The sequence below is a fragment of the Cryptomeria japonica genome, chromosome 4 (assembly GCF_030272615.1).
Source record: "Cryptomeria japonica chromosome 4, Sugi_1.0, whole genome shotgun sequence".
Classification (NCBI taxonomy): domain Eukaryota; kingdom Viridiplantae; phylum Streptophyta; class Pinopsida; order Cupressales; family Cupressaceae; genus Cryptomeria; species Cryptomeria japonica.
The window spans coordinates 425,556,169-425,576,363 of record NC_081408.1 but is presented as its reverse complement, the minus strand read 5'-3'; positions in this window follow the sequence as shown (position 1 = coordinate 425,576,363).

Sequence of the window (20,195 nt, the reverse complement as noted above, 5' to 3'; positions counted from 1 at the left end):
AAATACCGAAATATCCTCTTTACTGCACAATCATGATTTTCTTTAGGATTACTTTGATATCTTGAAACAATACTTACTGCATTCATAATATCCGGTCTAGTCTGAGTTAGATATACCAAACCACCAATCATAGGCTTGTACCTTGTTGAATTTACCGGTGCAGATGTGTCTTTGATAGATAATTTCTCACTTGTCACCATAGGAGTACTTACCGGTTTGGAATTATCCATACCAAACTTCTTCAACAATTCCATTAGATACTTAGTTTGACAGATAAAAATGCCTTTGTCAGTTTGAGTAATCTGCAAACCTAAGAAAAATCTCATCTCACCAATCATGGACATTTCAAATTTTCTTCATATTATTAGATAATTCCATGCACAGTTCATCTTCACCTCCAAAAATGATATCATCAACAAATACTTCAATAATCAGAATATCATCATCAGCGATCTTATAATATAATCAAAATTGAATATCCAAGAAATATCCCTTCATCACATCTAGGATCAAACTTCCCATTTGAATCATCTTTTGATATAACATTTACTTCTAAAAATTCTGAAATATTTAATAGTAGGTGTATGTCCAAACCATAATTCATAAGAAGGCTTACCGGGTTCACCTTTGATGTGAACTCTATTGAATGTGTAGACTGCTATACTCACTGCTTCTCTCTAGTAGATGTGAGGCAATTTGTCTTCCATCATCATAGTTCTTGCTACATCCAAAATGGTTCTATTCTTCCTTTCCACTACTCCATTCTGCTGAGGAGTCCGGGGTGCAAATAATTATCTCCTAATTCCATTTATCTCACAATAACTGTTAATTTTATGAGAAGTGAACTCACCGCCTTGATCTGATCTCAGACATTTGATTTTCAATCCAATTTTTGTTTCTACCTTTGCTTTAAAGATCTTGAATTTTTCAAAGGCTTTAGACTTCTCCCTAAGAAAAATCACCCACATCATTCTAGAATAGTCATCAATTATCAGCATGAAATACCTATCACCTTGAAAGCTTCTAGTCCTTGCTGGACCACATAAGTCAGTGTGAATAAAATCAAGTACTTCATTATATTTATCATGTATGCTCTTAAAAGAAGTTATAACTTGCTTTCCCAATTGACATTCCTTACATACCAGATTATAAGGCTTTAAAATCTTAGGTATATCTCTAACTGCCTTTGTTGAACTGATCTTAGCAATACAATCAAAATTAACGTGACACAACCTCTTATGCTATAACCAAATCTTATCAATATGAGCAATCAAACATGTCTTATTACTAGTGTTAATGATTTTGCATTTTCTATCTTTAAACTGAAGTTGGAAACCCTTGTCCACCAATCGACCAACCCTTAAAAGATTATGCTTTAAACCTTCTACATAATAGACATTATCAGTATTATGCTTGCCATCCAAAGAATAATACCTCTACCTTTGATCATACATGCTTTGTCATCTCCAAATCTGACTTGACCGCCATTGTATTCTTGCAGGGACAAAAATTTTCTTTTATCTCTAGTCATATGATGTGAGCAACCGTGATCAATTACCCATTCATCCTTGTCTTCAAATTTTGCTGTCAGGGCCTTTTCTTTATTCATGATAGCCTGTTCCAGTTCATCTTCCTTTAAAACATAGAACACCCATTCCTTTCCATTGCCAGATCCACTAGAAGAGTTTGTTGCCGGTTCATCCTCAGAGTCATCACTTACTCCTTCCTCATCCGCTATGTAACATTGTTTACTTTTCTTGAATCTATATCTATTCTGATTAGATTTAAATGATTTCTTAACTCTTTCTTCAAATCTTGCATTCCTTTCAGGTGATCTAGATGCAAAATGATCAATCTTATTACATGCAAAACATTTAAAAGGTGTTTTTCCTTCATACTTACTTCCTTCCGGTCCTTTAGGTACTCTTCTAGCAAATAAAGCTTCAAGTTGATCAAATTATTCATCCTCTTTCCACATATCTTCCAATTATTTTGCATATAAGGCTTTCCAATCACTTTTGTCAATAGATGGTGATGCATGAAAAACATGTTCAGACTTTGCAACTCCAGAAGGTCCAAATTCTTCAAGCTCAAAAGAAGATAATTTCCCAATCAGAATGTCTCTGTTAACTGAAGTGTTTGTCATTGCTCTCAATTCATTAATTGCCGTTGCCTTCATCTTGTAAGCTAGTGGAAGGGCTCTCAAGACTTTGGAAACTATTTCATCTTCACTCAGAGATCCTCCACAACATTGAATTCCCATGACAATCTCATTTACTCTTTCCATAAATGTAGCAATTCTTTCATTATCTTCCATCTTCACGTTCTCATAGCTTACCCGATAACCACCAAGTTTAGCAATTTTGATAGTAGAATCACCTTCATTGAAAGTTTGCAATTTATCCCACATAACCTTTGTTGATGATTTATTAGTCAATTCCATGATTTGTTGATCAGTAAGTGCACACAATAGGGCTTCTCTAGCTCTGCAATCATTTTCAATATTCTTGTCCAAGTCTGTAGGAGCAGGATTGCCAGATGCCGGATCATAAGGTGTATATCCTTTCTCAACGATCTCCCGAATATACTTGCCAAGACATCTAAGATGAGTTTCCATTCGGATTTTCCATATCCTATAATTTGTTCCATCAAGCTTAGGGATTTCTCTTCTGAAAATAGTTGTCGGTGGATTTGAAGTATTAGCTATCATAGGATCTACCTCAAGTGGTTAAGCTTCTGCAAAAGAGGACCAAAGCTCTGATACCAATTGTTAGGATAACTAGTGGACAACTGAGAGGGGGGGGGGGTGGGTGAATCAGTTGTCAATAGATTATATTAATCAAATCACTTTATAAATTTTAACCAGAGCACTTAAACATTGAATACCGAAATAACAGAAACAAATACCGGTAAGCAATAAAACTTAAGAATGAAATAGAGAATTAACACAATGCAACCATACCACATAACACCATGATTTGTACGTGGAAAACCCGGTAAAGGGAAAAACCACGGTGAGAAGCCTACCCATAGTGAGATGATACTTCTGTAGAAAATATGTGATACAATAAGGGGCCTACACATGCAAGAAGGCACACTACCTAGAGCATACTGCTCATTACAAAAGAGTCTTACTGACTACAAAGAGGTTACAACCACCTCAAGATAATTGGACAACAATCCAGAAGAATGAACTGCCAGAGATAGCATCAACCATGCCTGATTACAGTCCCGGTTAAGCTCAATACCAGAGGCCTTTAACCTCTTACTTAAACCCGATTCGATCACCTATGATCGACCGAATCTCCTTCGCATATGATATTACATTCCACGACCACGACACATGATCTACAATGAGATCTTACATCAATTTATACAAACCCTAAGGCCTAAACTAATTAGGTCGGCCACCTAAAAGATATTACAATAAGATCATTACATACATCCATATTACAATGATATGCCATGTCAGCTTTAGACCAAAACAACAATAACCAATCCATAGAACATCCTGGTAACGTGTAGAGAACATGTTAACATGATACCAATCCATAACCTAGATAGGTATCAGTCCTAATTAGTGTCCACCACGCCAAAGCAATGTCTCCAATCAATTGAGGCATAATCAAGGATCACCTTCTGCATCCTGAATTCCATCTAGAAGCCGCACCAACACCACTTAGCATTTTGTCAAAGATTCTCAGTGAAAGCTCTGTCGGTTAGACCTTAAACCTTTACCGGTAACACAAGATCTTCTACTGGTAACCAAAACCTATCTGTTGGTAACCAACCATAACAGATAGTATTGACATTAATGACAAAACATCAATGCAACACATAATCAATTCATCCATATTGCCAACAATTACAAGAGAATCACCATGTCAAACATATAGGCTAATTATATTAGAGGCGGGAACGTAGGGGTTGGGGTGTCCTCAGGCAATGAGGAAGTCAATTCAGTCGACGAGGACGATGGTGGCGACCATTCTTTTGTAGCGTTTCGCTGTTGTGTTTGGCGGGTTTTGTCATTGTTGCACCTTTGCGAGATGGGTTCCATCCCTTTCTCTTTGTTCCGTCCTACAACAGTTGCGGAGGGCGTTGGTGGAAAAGACACTTCTGCGCAAGGTGAGACGACTCCTCTGCTTTGGCTTTGGAGTGTAGGCTCTGAACCCTCAGTTTTACTTCGCCCTTTGGGGCTCCCTGTTTGTTCTACTCTTTGGACGACAAGGGTTGTGGAAGGTTTTGGGTTTGGGTCTTTGTGACCTGCGGTTTGTTTGCTCCTAGGGATTTGGTTTCCGGTGATGTTGTTGTTTCTATGGCTCCTTCGAAGCTCTAGAAGGTCTTTTTTAGACATTTGGAAGGTGTGTCTCTTTTTGTTCTTTCGCTACTGGTCTTTCCTCCTATTGAGGTGGAGAACCTGCTTTTGAGGAGCCTTTTGAGAGGGTTTACCGGGCGTCTGGTTTTCACCCTTCCTTGTCTGTTAGAGGTGACCCAGTTTCTTATGGAGGTGGAGATGTGGTGGAGGGGTAAAGATTGGCTTCAGCTTGTTATTATGGTGCTTTTTGGGATGTCTATTTACCTATCTCATCGTCCTATTGAGGTGGACATCTTTCCTATTAAGGTGGAGAGATGGTGTGTTTGGGCTTTTCAACTTCTGATGTTGCCCATGCTGTTGGCTGAGGTTTGTGGTTCTCTCTCTCAAAGCTGACTTCTCGAAAGTGTCTAGGTTTTGCTCTTCCTATATCCCCAGCTGTTTTTGTGGCATGTTCTCTTATTGTTGTCTCTTTAGAAGGCGTTTTTGTTCCTGGCTTTTGGTACCTTGGGTACCCTTTTCTCTGGTTTTGGGAGCCATTCAAAACCCAGTGACAGGCTGCTTGCTAGCAGTTTTCAAGGGCCCAGTCCTGCCAGCTTTTGTTCTTGTTTTTTGTTAAGGGAAGGTTATGTTGCTGGTAACCTGATTTATTTGTTGAAGGTTTGGGGATCTTGGAAAATGTTTTGCTAGCTTTGGGAGCCAATTCAAAACCCAAATTCTAGGTTTGGGGAACCTGTCAAAACCCTTAGCTTCCAGATTTGGTATGTATGGTCAAATATTGCTACCAAGATTTTATGTTCGGGGTTAAGGGTGCTCGGATCCACCCATGGTTGTAGATATAAGCTAAGGGTGCCTTTGTTGTACCCTTGTGCTCTTTCTTGGGGCTGATCTTTTCAGTCCTGGTTTTGGTGGGCCTGCTATTTTTCTGAAGTTTATTCCTTCAAGCAGCCTGGTTTTTCTTTAGTTGGGTGTTGTTTGGTTGTGGCTTTCTTTATTATTATTTTTGAGAAACCTTCTCTGTTGGGTTCTAGATCTTGATAAAATCTATTGGGTTTCAGGTCCCTTCAAAACCTGTTGTATGGGGTTTCAGGTCCCCTCAAAACCTGTTTTCCCTTAATCAAAAACATATAGGCTAATTCTTGATTCTTAAAAATCATATTTTTTAAATCTTCAATAACTCCCTTTGATACTTCATAATTCACACAATAAAACTAATATTTTGCCATATTAACATTGTGAGGAACTACAATACATTAATTGAATCCTAGAGTTTTTAAGCATTAAAAATTAACAAGAAATAATTGTATAAAAACCATATTTTAAATCACATATGTATATATATATATATATATATATATATATATATATATATATATATATATATATATATATATATATATATATATATATATATATATATATATATATATATATATAACTCCTGGTCCCAACAAGGGAGGGTCGTCAAGATAGGGTGATTCAGCCTAAAAAAAGAAAGGATGCTGATTTTAGTAATCGATCAGTGAAGGGTATGAATGCCGATACTCATTGATATAAGAAAGAAACATGCAATATCGGTGAAAAAACAATGCTATAACAATCGACTACACAAAAATTGAAAGAGAAATCGATGGTAAGAGTACATGCCAATATTAATGCTTGGCAGAGGGCAGAGGAATTCTGATTTAAATGAATGGCGATATATTTTGATGTCAAACTGATTGACAATTGGTCTATCGATTATATAAATCAGTTGGTAACAGAAACATGGATACAAACCAGTGACATCAATAACTGAGAGTGAATTTTAATCATTGGTAACTGATGCATGACTATCGATTTAATATTAATCGGTTAACAAAGAGAGCAAAATGATAAAAATTAGTTGAATAAAAAGAAGGCATACCGATAACAGAAAGTTAGTGATGAGAAAATTAACCATAAAACAAGATTTGACTATTGCAACATAGCTATAGAAAAGGTTGCAAGTCTGATTAATAATCAGTATCAGGGAACATGCTGATGAAAAATAGAGACACCATGCTGATAATAACATTCGGTAGTGAAAAAGTAAAATACGCAAATCGACAATATGATCATGCATTCAGAAAATAAATTAACCAAACTAATACACAGAGAGGGGTCAACACCGAAACACAGTGTGTTAGAAATCTAATCTAAATAGACGCATTCACACCGATGTAAATATAGTGATTGGGTATTCAGATCAAAAGGTGGCATAAGCAGAGCAATGAATAGATTGTGAAACCTTGACCATCGAACACATGTGTAAAGAGAAGAAAGAAAGACGGTATACAAAGATTGGTTAAAGGGAAAGAATGGATGACCATCAAATTATATAAGATGAACAAAGGAAAATCTACAATCCACAGGAAGAAAGAAAACACATTTGCAAGATGGAAATGCAGAGAAATGCAGAGAGATCCGAAGGAAGCTTAAAGAATTGAAAACCTATTGAAACTTAAACCCATTAATTTCTACAGATAATTAACAAAATCAAAGAAGCATCTCCAACCTAGAGTCCAATGCCCAAATAAGACTTCCTGGCGTCGTAGAGATCCCCAAATTTCTTCAGAATGATCCAAGAGCCTCTTCAATACCTTCAGATCAAACTGCAGAAACCAAACCCAAAAGCCCCAAAATTCCCAAATTCGATTCAAAGCCCATACCCAAAAATTCTCAAGAAAATTTTCATGGGAACCAAAAATTCCCCTCCCTTGATTTTTTTGAAAAAGAAGGGAGATATCCTTTTTCGAAAAGTAACTCCCCCATTAAAATCTGCATGCAAGCTTTCTCCAATAAAAGTAACCCTTTCATAACTCCCCTCTCCCCACTAATTTAATTTTGAAATAAATAAATATTGATTGATTTTTTAAAATAGATATTTAATTCCCTTTTTTTAAATTAATCATTTTCAAAATGGTAAGATGATTTAAATCATCTAGCTAATTAAATTTAGTTTAATTTAATGTTGCACAAATTTTTATTTTATTAACTCACATTAATACACAAATACAATTAATAAATTAATGTTAATTCTCTCTATAACAATATTAAATAAATATTAAACTATACTCGAGAACAACGAACTGCACACTAACAAAAGACGAAGATTAATAGGACATGACTGGACAACCACAAGACTATCAACAAACACAAGGATACCTTGCAAGAATCTTGTTCCCATAGGAGTTCTTAAGGTCATGTCAAGGGAGTGACTGATAAATCCATTTTTCAACATATCCATTGGGTCATAAAGCATGCTCAGACCTAAAGATTCAGGTGGATTTGATGCTCGGTACCTACAGCTACATAAACACACCATTGAGCATATACATATAATCCATATATCATCATACTGTGAAAATGGAATGGAAGCGACGTAGCTTACTCGTAAAGAGTAGTGCAACACTTTTTCCTTTCATCCAAGCACATCAAGATAGAACACAATGTATGTCAGATCAAATAAACATCGATAAGTATAATGATTAAATCATAACAACACATATATAATCTATCTCAATAGTCATCTGACTAACTGGATATAGCTCACACATAAGGACACATCATAGTCATCATCATATAAATTATCATCATTCCATCGATCCATAAAGCATAAAGCATGAATATTACATATAAATCCAAGAGACATAATGTGCATCATATCTAATGTCAAAATCGACCAACACCAAAAAGGATCTAAGCCACAAAGAGACACACAACCAAAAAGTCTAGAAATCCAAAAGGAGAGCGGGCACTACATCCTCCTCCCCTAGTGTCAGGCTTACTCCTGGAATCCTATAAAGAGGAAAGGATAGAATTCATGGATACGAGAAGCCTCCTCCCAGGTAGATGAAGACTCATCATTAGGATCCCACTGGACCTTGACCTGCTCAATATCTCTACCTCTGAGAACCTGATGCCTGTGCTCCAGAACGCTCATGGGCTCAAGAACTAGCTACCCATCCTCGATCTGTAGAGAAGTCCAATCAAGAATGTGAGAAATATTAGGATGATACAGATGAAGAATTGAAACATGGAAAACATCATGAATGCGCGAGAGACTAGGTGATAGAGCAAGTTGATAGGCAACTAGACCGATTCTCTCTAAAACCTCAAACATAGCAAAAAAATATGATGCAAGCTTAGAGCCCTTTCCATAACGGATTGGACTTTTCTGCGGATGCACACAGAGAAACACTCGATCACCGACTGAGAATTGAGGATCCACCCTATGCATGTCGGCGTACTTCTTTTGTTGATCCTGAGCCGCCACTAAATGCTCTCTCATCCTCTCCACCTACTGTTCCATATCTTGAAGCATATCTGGACCCAAAAGCACCTTGTCCTCTAATCAGTCCCAACTCAGGGGATTCTGACAAGGACGACCATATTGATAAACTTATAAGGCACTGAGAGGGGGGGTGAATCAGTGCAATCAAAAACAATAACACAAATCTGATCACCACTTTAAATAACTTAAAGCTCAATAAACATAAAATAAATATCACCATATAACCTAACACCCAATATATCATGCTCCACATAACACAAAGATTTATACGTGGAAACCCAAAAAGGAAAAACCACGGTGGGAGTTAGTTCCCCAAGATTCACTATTTGCAGAATAGAAATCTTTGATCGGTTAAGGTCTTACAAATATGCTTGGTTAGGAGTAGACTCTGTTAGGAGTCACTCGGTTAAGGGATTTACCTCAGCCCTGTTAAAAGCTTTGCCCTATTAAGAGCAACCTCACAAGAGGATTTAGACTCAAGTTAATGAGCTACCCTATTAGGGGATTTACAATTTTAGGCCTATTAGGACCTACCTAGTTAGGGGATTTAACTGTTGCAACTGTTAGGAAAACAACAGTGAAATGATCTGCATGTAGCACCTCTGAGTCTGATAATATCCACTTTCGTTCCACTCAATACATCAAAAACACATCAATATAGAGCTTCTCAGATTACTGCACAATCAAACTCTCAATATTCGCTCATGATCTCATTCTCCATCTCATAACTCATCACATTTTTTGTAAGCATCAACTTAGTCGGCTAATAACCTTGGAACAATTTCCTAGGTTCAATGAATCTAGATAATCTTACACTTCACGCTTTACTTATGTCGGCCACAGACATAATAAGCCAAAAATAAAACATTATGTGTACCGGTTTACCGACCTTAGTGACTTTGTTCTACCGGTTAGATGTTCTTCTTGATTGACTACTCTGTACATCATATCTTTCTCATCCTGTTGAATCTATTGCTGCGGTGTGAAACATAGCTACCTGATACAATCTCCAATACTCTTGCAAAACCGCATCACCTAACTCTTCATTTATCGCTCACACCAGTTGCTTTGAATACAACTTTGTTCCTGTTTACCGGTTGAAGTCCTATTTGTCGATTCACTAATAAATTGTCTCCTCTACCAGTTATACTTTACCGGTTGGCTTAAAAGACTCAGATGACTATCAAAACATAGTTGCCATCAATGACAATATAAAACAAGTCATCATTCAACTTATTACATCAAAACATCATCATCAAGCCAACAATCTCTCCCTTTGGCATTGATGACAACACTTAGGAAATTTTTTGTCTAAGTGTGCAATACAAAAATTGACTCAACTCATGACACATACTCCCCCTTAGAAATTACAACATTTTGCAAGACTCATCTACTACTTTCTATTATAATTACAACAAAATTTTGACTATACTACTATTCTCCCTTTGACAACAATGACAAAGGTAAGCAAATACATGAAAGATAAATGCAATATACATCAAAATTTGCATTACCATATATAGATATAAAAGTTCAAAATGTTGTTACAATGACATCTTACAAAATGCATCTCCAAAATGAGAATTTAATTGCTTCAAATCATTGTGCCAAGTTTCAAAAAGAGTTTCAGTTATCTCAACATGTGTTCTTATCTGGCAAGCCAGCTCCTCCATGACATCAATTGTACTCATCTCAGGTGTAGCTAGAATAGCTTCAGTTTACTTGTAGCCTCTTTACAATATTTCAACCTTAGGGATCAAAAGTGTTTGTAGCTCCTGCGGTGACTTAGTCCTTTTGACTTGTTCACCCTCATAAGGTTTTAGCTTATGTTGAAGTTCAACAACTGATCTACCATAAGTTACAGAAGAATCATTTAGGGGGCTAAATGATTCACTTAGAACTTCAAGTTCTTTTCCAGCTTCCTATTTCCTTTTCATCAGATCATCACAAAATAACGAAAACTTTGCAATAGTGGAAATGATTTTAGCTCCCATTTCAATTGCATCTTTAATATGATCTTTATTAACCGTCAAAGCAACTTTGTCTTTATCAATATCATTCATCAACTACTCTATTCTCTTCTTCTTAAATTTCTTTGCCACATTCAAATAAGTTGCATCTTCAAAACTTTTCATCTGTTCATCAGCATCAACTAGTAATTGACCTAACTTATCAATCGATGTAGACAGTCTATTAGTGTCTGTCTCTGGTATCAAACTAGACAAAATCCCAATTGCACATTTGTATTGATTGAGCTTCCTTTTGTTGTTCCTTCATTATTTTCTTCTTAGCTCTAGATTGGATGGCAGATGCAATCTCCGTTAGTTCTGTAGAACTTAGCGCATCCATGTTGAAAGGTCCTTGAATACTTAGTTCATCATCATCTTCATCATCATCAATTTTCTTCTTAGAGGTAAGTGATAAAGGTATCACTTTAGGTTCTGATTTCTTTTCTTCAGTCTCCTCCTCCTTCTCCTTTTCCTTTACCAATGGTGTCTTTGTATCAACTATTTTACTGATCACTAGTGGTTCTTCAACTCTTTGTTTCTCTTCATCTTTCTCATGTCCCCATTCCTGTTGTTCAGTCATTTGAACATCTTCATTCTGTACATTTTCAGTTTGTTCCTTCTTTTCTCCCTCAGTGTCGGTTGCCTTAACTTCTGTATCATCATTTGGAATTTCAACTGTCTAAGTTTGTACATTTACCGGTTCTGTCTTTTCTTCTTCATCTACTGGTTGGTTTCCCATAACAATCTCATCAGGTGTAAAATCACTGATATCAACCTTGTCTGGAATATCTTCTACTTTGAGTTTCTCTGGTTTCTCTTCCTCCTCACCAGGTACCAAACCCAATAACTTCTTCAATATTTGCTCAGTTTCCATATGAACTGATTAGGTTTCACCAATTAACAGTCTTGTCAACCTTTTCTTAGATCTAAAATATGATTTAGCCTTTGCAAGAATTTCATCTATCTCCTCCTTTGTGACTTCAAGTTGCAATTTTTTAAGAATAAATTCAATAAATTCTCTATCCTATTTTATGGTTGCCTGTCATCTAGAATCAAGCTTATTATACAAAGAATTTGAAATCTGCCCTTGCAATTCAATTAGGGCTTTACTATAATTATTCGTCATAAAAACAACTGCATCCTCTATCCGCCTTTGTTCATTCTCACCAAAATTATCATACAATTTGTTCAATCCCTTAAGAATACCATATTCCTTAATACTTATTAACAACTTTTCAAAAGATGTAGGTTTAGTTACCAGTTTCTTGACGGATTTGACAGTAGATGCACCTACAACCTTTGACCTTTTACCACTAGCTCTCAAAGATTTCTTCTCATCTTCTGATTCAATTTCTTCTTCATCATCAACTGTCGGTTTCTTTGCTTGCTCCTTTTTCCTCTTCCCTATAGTTACCGGTGCTTTAGGTGCAGGGAGCTCAATGAATTTACCTTTTCTCTTGAATTGTATCTTGGAAGGCTTCTCCTTCTTTTCCTCTACAGGTTTCTCCTTCACCATTGTACTCCTTGTTTGTCTACTGGTGCTGGTATCGATTGGGGCAGTAGATGCTCTTGCATGTTTAGCTTCAAATTTTTCTCTAGCCTCTGCTATTGCCTCCTTGGTAAATCCTTGTTGCTCAGCAAACTTCTGAACTTCCTTTCTCACTTTCTTAGCAATGGCCAGTCTAACAAGCTCAGAATGCACCTCAATGGATTTCTCCTTATAAGTCCCAAACCTTGTAGCAGTAGTATCTATCGGTTGTGCTAGCAAGTGTTCAACATAAGCAACCATAAGATCTTCTTCAGCTTCGTAGCCCATAGGCATCACCCAAGTTGTCCTGGGATCAACTGCCTCCATCTGGCATGTGTCTGTGTCAACCAAAAAATAGATGGTGACCTCATATCTACTGGCAACCTATGTCGGTATCCTCTCTCTTGCATGCATCTTTTTATGAAAATCTTTGAAATAACCCCAAGCAATCTTACCAAAATCATTACCCAACATCTCGATGATGTTCTTCATGTGTAACAATGTTAGTGTGTCCTTAGACCACTGAATATCATCAATACTGGGAAAGAAATTCTGAAAATAGAAGAACAATCCAACAATTAGTTGTCCAAATTTAAACTTCAATCTTTTGTCTTTCTTGATGGATTCAAGATTGAGCACCAACTGCCTTCTCAATGCCTCAGACAAATCATAATCATTTTCTTTGATCATCTGGTAAGCAGTATGGATGGCTGCAGCAAGGATGTTATTCATCCTACTAGAATGATATACTTGGTATCCTATGACCATTGAAGCAAATTTTACTGCGGGATCATCAATCTCATTAACAGTCATAGCTCTTCCATCACATTGCGACTTGGTCATCTTGACAACATCATCCTTACGAACTGATCACAGTACTGGAACTTCATTGGTGGAACACAATCTAGTTATTGCACGAATCGCTTGTTTGGTGATTGTATGTGGTCAATCAAGCCACATAAACTGGTCATGCACACAACTCAAAACATATCTTACATGATCATCTTCAAAATCATCAATAGAATTTAGTGCATGGTGAAAACCTTCATCGGTAACTCTCCTATATTGTTCTTTGAATACTCCATTCTTGTCACACATTACCTTATATTGATCAAATATAGCAAAAATTCCAAGATCTTCCAACTTACAATGAATGTATGATCTAATATCCTCTACATGCAAAACTCCATATGGGACTCCGGATAGGGCTCCGACAAGATTGGTTTCAATGGATTTAAAAGGGTACCTCTTAAACTCTAGACGAGCCTGACTGTAACATCTACCAGATGTGGTGCATTCATCTTCAGAAACTTAGACTCTGAAACATATAACAGAATTTGTCGGATAAATACCTTTCAACGCTTCCACAACTAGGGTTTCAACACTGAGAATGCACTTTTACCGATTATCGATTGTAGTTCAATCCAAATCTTTTGTTAATCTGATCAAATGCTACTCATGCAAGCTCTTCTCTTCTCTTTTCGCTCTTCGAGTTCTCTCAAGAATGCAAAGTGACAAATGATATTCAAAAAGTCCTTTTATTTATTCAATACCTACCACATTAAATACTATTCCCGATTGTATAAACAAACCCACCCTAAAACACCATTCAATATACTACCGGTTCTCATATCACATCAAATCTACCTATTTGATCATAAAATCACTTCACAATATCATAATGCATCAAGATATGTAGATTTATCTTACCACGCACCATATAGGGGGGTTAAAAAATGGATCTGACATTAAGCTCCCCTAAGCCTTTTAACAACTTAGTTTGTCGGCGATGAGTTCTCCACACTAGGTGAAGAATTAGGATCTTCCAGTGGTTTCCCATCACTCTTCTTTTTCCAGATCTTGTTCATCTCTGCTCTGGTCTCTTCCACATCAACTTTCTTCTTCTCTTTCTGATCAGTAGATTGATTTACCAGTGGACTTATTTTAGCTCTGCAAAACTTTGCAAGGTGTCCCAGTTGGTGACAATGAAAACATGCCATACCAGATGCTCTTCAGGGTCCAACATTGCCTCTACCAGTCTTTCTTATGCAATTCATAGCTACATGACCGTAGTTATGACAAATTGTGCAAGTCACATTCATTCTCTTTTCCATCTCATAGGGATTAGACCGGTAGCATAGGGTCTCTGCCAATTTGCATTTCTCCGGTCATTAAAAGTTCTTTGCCAATCTCCACCAGATTTCTTATTCATGTGGGGTGTTGAATTATTTGCTCCATACCTGCATTCAACATATCTATGCCCATACATGTTGCAAGTGTAACAATATCCATTAAAGGTTCTAGGTTTGTATCCTTGATAGGCATTAGGTCTATAACCATCAAAAGAATTAGATCTACAAACATTAGCAGTATGTCTTGGCTTATGACAATTAAAGCATACTAGTTTGTAGGGTTTCTTACTGGTGGATTTCTGGATCTTAGGTGCATATTTACCTTCTTCAATGTTGTCCTTTATACCAGAAGGATCACCTTTCTCAAAAGTAATGTAGCCCAAGTCTTGTGTCTCACCTTTCATCCTCTGTGATTGAATCTGTTCATCAAGCATAGTAGAACTTTTGTTAAACTTTGCAAGTGTTTCATTAGCATCATCAAGTTCCTTTGTAAGATCTTCATTCTTTTTCATTAGACTTTCTCTTAGAGACGTTGCCATATCTCGATCAACCTTTATTTCTTCTTTTTCTTCTTGTTCCTCATGAAGATGAGCATACAGAGTTCCAACCTCTTGGTTTAGCTTAAAGATCTCATGTTCTTTTTCTCTAATCTTGTCTTCAGTTGTCCTCCTTGCTTCAAGTTCTTGACTCATCCTGATAGTTAGGGCTTCTAGCTCTCTCCTCAGGTTTGCCTTCTCATCATTCAGTTTTTCACCTTCAATAACCAATGCATCCATGCTTCCTTCCTCAGATGAATTGTTTTCACTAAGTTCATACAATTGTTTAGCTATCTCTCTCCTCTTAGCCAATGAAGCTTTATACTTGACCCTCAACTCGCCTATGGCTTCTTTAGATTTTGCAAGCTGGCTAGACAACTCTCTATAATTCATATCCCCCATGATAGCCTTGAGGATCCTTCCCAAGTGGTTAAGCCTTAAGGGAATTGGGCTTTGATACCAATTGATAAACTTATAAGGCACTGAGAGGGGGGAGTGAATCAGTGCAAGCAAAAAAAATAACACAAATTTGATCACCACTTTAAATAACTTAAAGCTCAATAAACATAAAAGAAATGTCACCACATAAGCTAACACCCAATATATCATGCTCCACATAACACAAATATTTATACGTGGAAACCCAAAAGGGAAAAACTATGGTGGGAGTTAGTACCCACAAGATTCACTAGCTGCAGAATATAAATCTTTGTTTGGTTAAGGTCTTGCAAATATGCCCGGTTGAAGCAAACCCTGTTGGGAGTTACCCGGTTAAGGGATTTACCTCAACCTTGTTAAAAGCTTTGCCCTGTTAGGAGCAACCTTGCAAGAGGATTTAGACTCAAGATAATGAGCTATCCTGTTAGGAAATTTACAATTTCAGGCCTGTTAGGACCTACTCAGTTAGGGGATTTGACTGTTGCATTTGTTAGGAAAACAACAATGAAATGATCTGCATGCAGCACCTTTGTGCCTAATAAGATCTCCTTTAGTTCCACTCAATACATCAACAACACATCAATACAGAGCTTCTCAAATTACCACACAATCATGTTGGCATGATTGGCATAATTGATGCTGATGGAGAATGTTGATGAACCGGTAAATGACTGTTGGTAATGATATAGTGATGAAGAGATTGAGATTATTGGCTGAATGACTTTGATTAGTTATTTGTGTTGTCATTGATGGCAAACTATGTGGCAACTATGTTTTTCATGTTTATTTTGTCATCTAAGTCTTTTTGGTCTACCAGAAATGCCTTACCGGTAATGAAGATAGTGAACTAGGAATTAGGACCTTAACCGGTAAACGTGGAAATGTTTTGATTGGTTCTGGAGATTGGTGATGAGTCAAATGCTGAGGTTTGGAACATGTATTTGTATCATTGTAATGTACCTTTGATCGGAACCGTATCATGCTTTGATTACCGGAAATCATGTTTATGATTTATGTTGTATTTTCTGTAGGGTTTAAGAAGGGTTTTAGAATCGGTAACAAATTCTTTTAACCGGTGATGTTTTATGGTTTGGCAGTGATTTATATCATGTTCAAATGTTTATGGTGATGTGGCACAACCCGTGTGAAAAGATAAGGTGATGTTTTGGCGCGATTAAGGATGAGATTTCTTGGGAAACAACTAAGAGCATACAAGAGTGTTTTATGGTTTGACTACCTATCAGATCGAGTTGCTGTGATGAGTTATGATCATTCAATAGCTGATATTGTCTTAAAATTTGTTGTAATGATCTATGATGATCTATATTGTAAATTCATTTGAATTTTGATGTATCTAGGGTTTTGTAACTGACTAAGTTGTAAAGGTTATTTAGGTCGGTATAGTTGATGATTGTTGTGTCGATGATTTTTGAGAAGAGTGTGAAGCCGAACTAGTGTGGTGTATCTGCTAGAGTGTAGCAGATTGGAGTTGAATTGGATTTGAACAAGCAAGCAAAGAGTGTTATTTCCAGATCATTCATCTGTTGTTTCCTAACAGTTGCAACAGACAAAATCCCTTAATTGGGTAGGTTCTAACAGGCCTTAAATTGTAAATCCCTTAACTGGGTAGCTCAACATCTGAGTTTTAAATCCTCTTGTGAGGTTTCTTCTAACATGCCAAAGCTCCTAACAGGGATCATCATAGCAATCCCTTAACCGGGTGACTCCTAATAGGGTTTTCTCCTATCAGGGCATCATTGTAAGCTCCTGACCGGGCTACGCTCCTAATAGGGTGCATTCTGAAAGAGTGCACAATTTTTGTGGGTACCAATTCCCACCATGGTTTTTCCCTATTTGGGGTTCCATGTGAAAATTTTGGTGTTCATGTGATGAATTCTTTTGATGTGTTGTTTTGATTTACTTGCACTTTATGCATGTTGATGAACACTAAATGAGCAGTTCTAATAAATCAGTTTAACAGTTGGATATCAGTGATTATCGGTACTGGTAAATAGTTTGTTTCTGGTTTGTGATTGATTTGGTCAAGTTTTACCAGTTTAAGTTTAAGTTAAGAATTATTGTTAATAATGATTCACCCCTCCACACCCCCCCCCTGTATTAACTAGATCCTCTCAAATTAACAATTGGTATCAGAGCATTAGGTCCTTTGTGTGCAAAAGCTTAACAACTTGAGGAGAGAAAGATGATGAAGAAGTAAAGTCCCAAGTTTACCAAGGATAACTATCGGATATGGAGTGATCGGATGAAGATATATATCAAAGGAATGGGTTCTCGGTTTTGGAATCATGTGACAAACAAGTATGTGGCTCCTACTACCAGTCCCTTGACACCTGATGAGCTTAAGGAGCAGCAAGAAAACATCCAAGCACTTGAAGCAATTGTAAGTACTTTGTCTAACTTTGAGTATATAGATGTTCATGGATTAGAGACTGCATTAGAAGTATGAGAGAAATTATGTTTGATTTATGGAGGTGATGAACATGTACAAAGAGCTAAGGAAGAAAGTCTTAGAGGTAAATTTAATGATATAAGAATGGTTGATGGTGAGAATATAGCACAGTATGGACAAAGGATTAAGGAAGTTGTAGGTGGTGTTAAGAGTGTTGGAGGTAAAGTTGAAGAAGATATTGTTGTTAGTAAGATGCTTAGAAATCTCTTACCACAATATGCTATTAGGGTATCTGCAATACAAGAATTGAGATATGTTTCTAAAGATAAAGTTACTGTTGATTCTCTTATTGGTAAATTGACTGCATTTGAATTAAACAACTTTGATAATAGCATTTCTAAGCCATTTGAATCTACTTTTAAGGCTTCTGAGACCGGTACATTTGTGAAGAAAGGAAAGGATCTTTGTCATAATCATGACTACAGGTCTAGTCATGGCGGTAGCAGAGGAGATGGTGATGATGAAGATCATCTGATGGAACTTGAGGCACTATTGGCTAAAAGATTTCCTAGAGGCACCGATAAGTACAAAGGTAAACTTCCTCTGAAGTGTTTTTCGTGTAATAAGATTGGATACATTGCTGCAAATTGTCCTAATGGTGATAAAAATGAAAAGTTCGGGAAATTTAAAGGAAAAGGAAAGAAACATTGCTATGTTGCAGTGGATGAAGGTGTGGCAGATGAGGAATCCGAGGAAGAGGACAATGAGGAAATTGTCTTTGTTGCGACGAAAGAAAATTTGACTGATGAAAAAGCTTTGGTATCACACATGGATACCAGTAATGAATGGATAATAGATAGTGGTTGCTCACACCACATGACCGGTGATAGAAAGAAGTTCATATCTCTTGAAGAATTTGATGGTGGTGTGGTATGGTGTGGTAACAACTCACCCTACATGGTTAAAGGTAGAGGATCTATTTCATTGAATGGAAAAACTAATGCAGATGATGTCTTTTGGGTAGATGGATTAAAACATAACTTACTGTGTGTTGGACAATTAAATGATAAATGATATCTTCTTGAATTTAAGAGTGGAGTGTGTAAGATCCTTGGAAGTAAAGGAGAATTGATTGCTACTGGAAAGCAGACTAGAGGTGATCTTTTGCATCTGAATACTAATGTAAATAGCTTTTTGGTGGCTAAGAATGAAGACAACTGGTTATGGCACAAGAGGTTTTGTCATGTGAACTTTGACAAATTGATAAAAGTTAGCAAATCAAGTATTGTGAGAGGTGTGCCCCAGCTTGTGAAACCGGACAATGTGTAAGGACTGTCAGATGGGCAAGATGACTTATGTATCTTTTAAGAGTAATTTTTTTTTCTTTAGAGCATATCCTTGATTTAGTTCACATTGATCTATGTGGTCCTATGAGGACTATAAGCTATTATGGTGATAAGTACTTTATGATTTTTATTGATGATTTTTTCAAAGATGATGTGGGCAACTTTTTTGAGAGAAAAGTCCGAGGCTTTCAATAAATTCAAGGCAATTAAAGCTTTAGTTGAAAAAGAAACCGAGAGGAGTTTGAAATGTCTAAGATCTGACCAGGGAGGCGAGTTCACTTCTTATGAGTTTGTAAGGTTTTGTGATGAACAAAGAATTAAGAGGCAAATGTCAGTACCCAAAACTGTACAACAAAATGAAATTGCTGAGAGAAGGAACAAGACAATTGTGGAATCTGCTAGAACAATGTTGATACAAGGTGAAGTACCTAAGATGTTTTGGAAGGAAGCAGTTAGTACAACTGTTTATACTTTGAACATGGTACTTGTTAAGAAAGGTAATAATAAAACACCTTATGAACTTTGGAATGATAAGATTCCTAATGTCGGCTACTTAAAAAATTTTGGGAGTAAATGTTTTATTAAGAGAGATGATGTTACTGGAAAATTTGATGCTAAGTGTGATGAAGGGATATTTCTTGGATACTCTACCAAGAGTAAAGTATTCAAATGATATAACAAGAGAACTAAGAAGATAGTTGACAGTGTAAATGTCAAGGTTGATGAATTCTCTGAGAAACCTGATGAGACCAATAGATCTGAGCCTAAAAATGATGAAGAAAAACTTATGTTTATAGAACGGGCAGTGCAGAAGAATGATGAACAGAACAATGCAGAAATAGTTGCTCAATCAATAAATGAAGAAAGCGATGAAGAAGATGATGAACATGAAGTAGAAGGCACAACACCAGAACCGGTAATACTAAGGCATGTCATATTAACAAATCAAACTCTCAATATTCGCTCACGATCTCATTCTCCATCTCATAACTCATCACACTTTTTATAAACATCAATTTAGTCGACTAATAACCTTGGAACAATTTCCTAGGTTCAATGAATCTAGACAATCTTACACTTCACGCTTTACTTATGTTGGCCACCAACATAACAAGCCAAAAATAAAACATTATGTGTCCCGGTTTCCGATCTTAGTGACTTTGTTC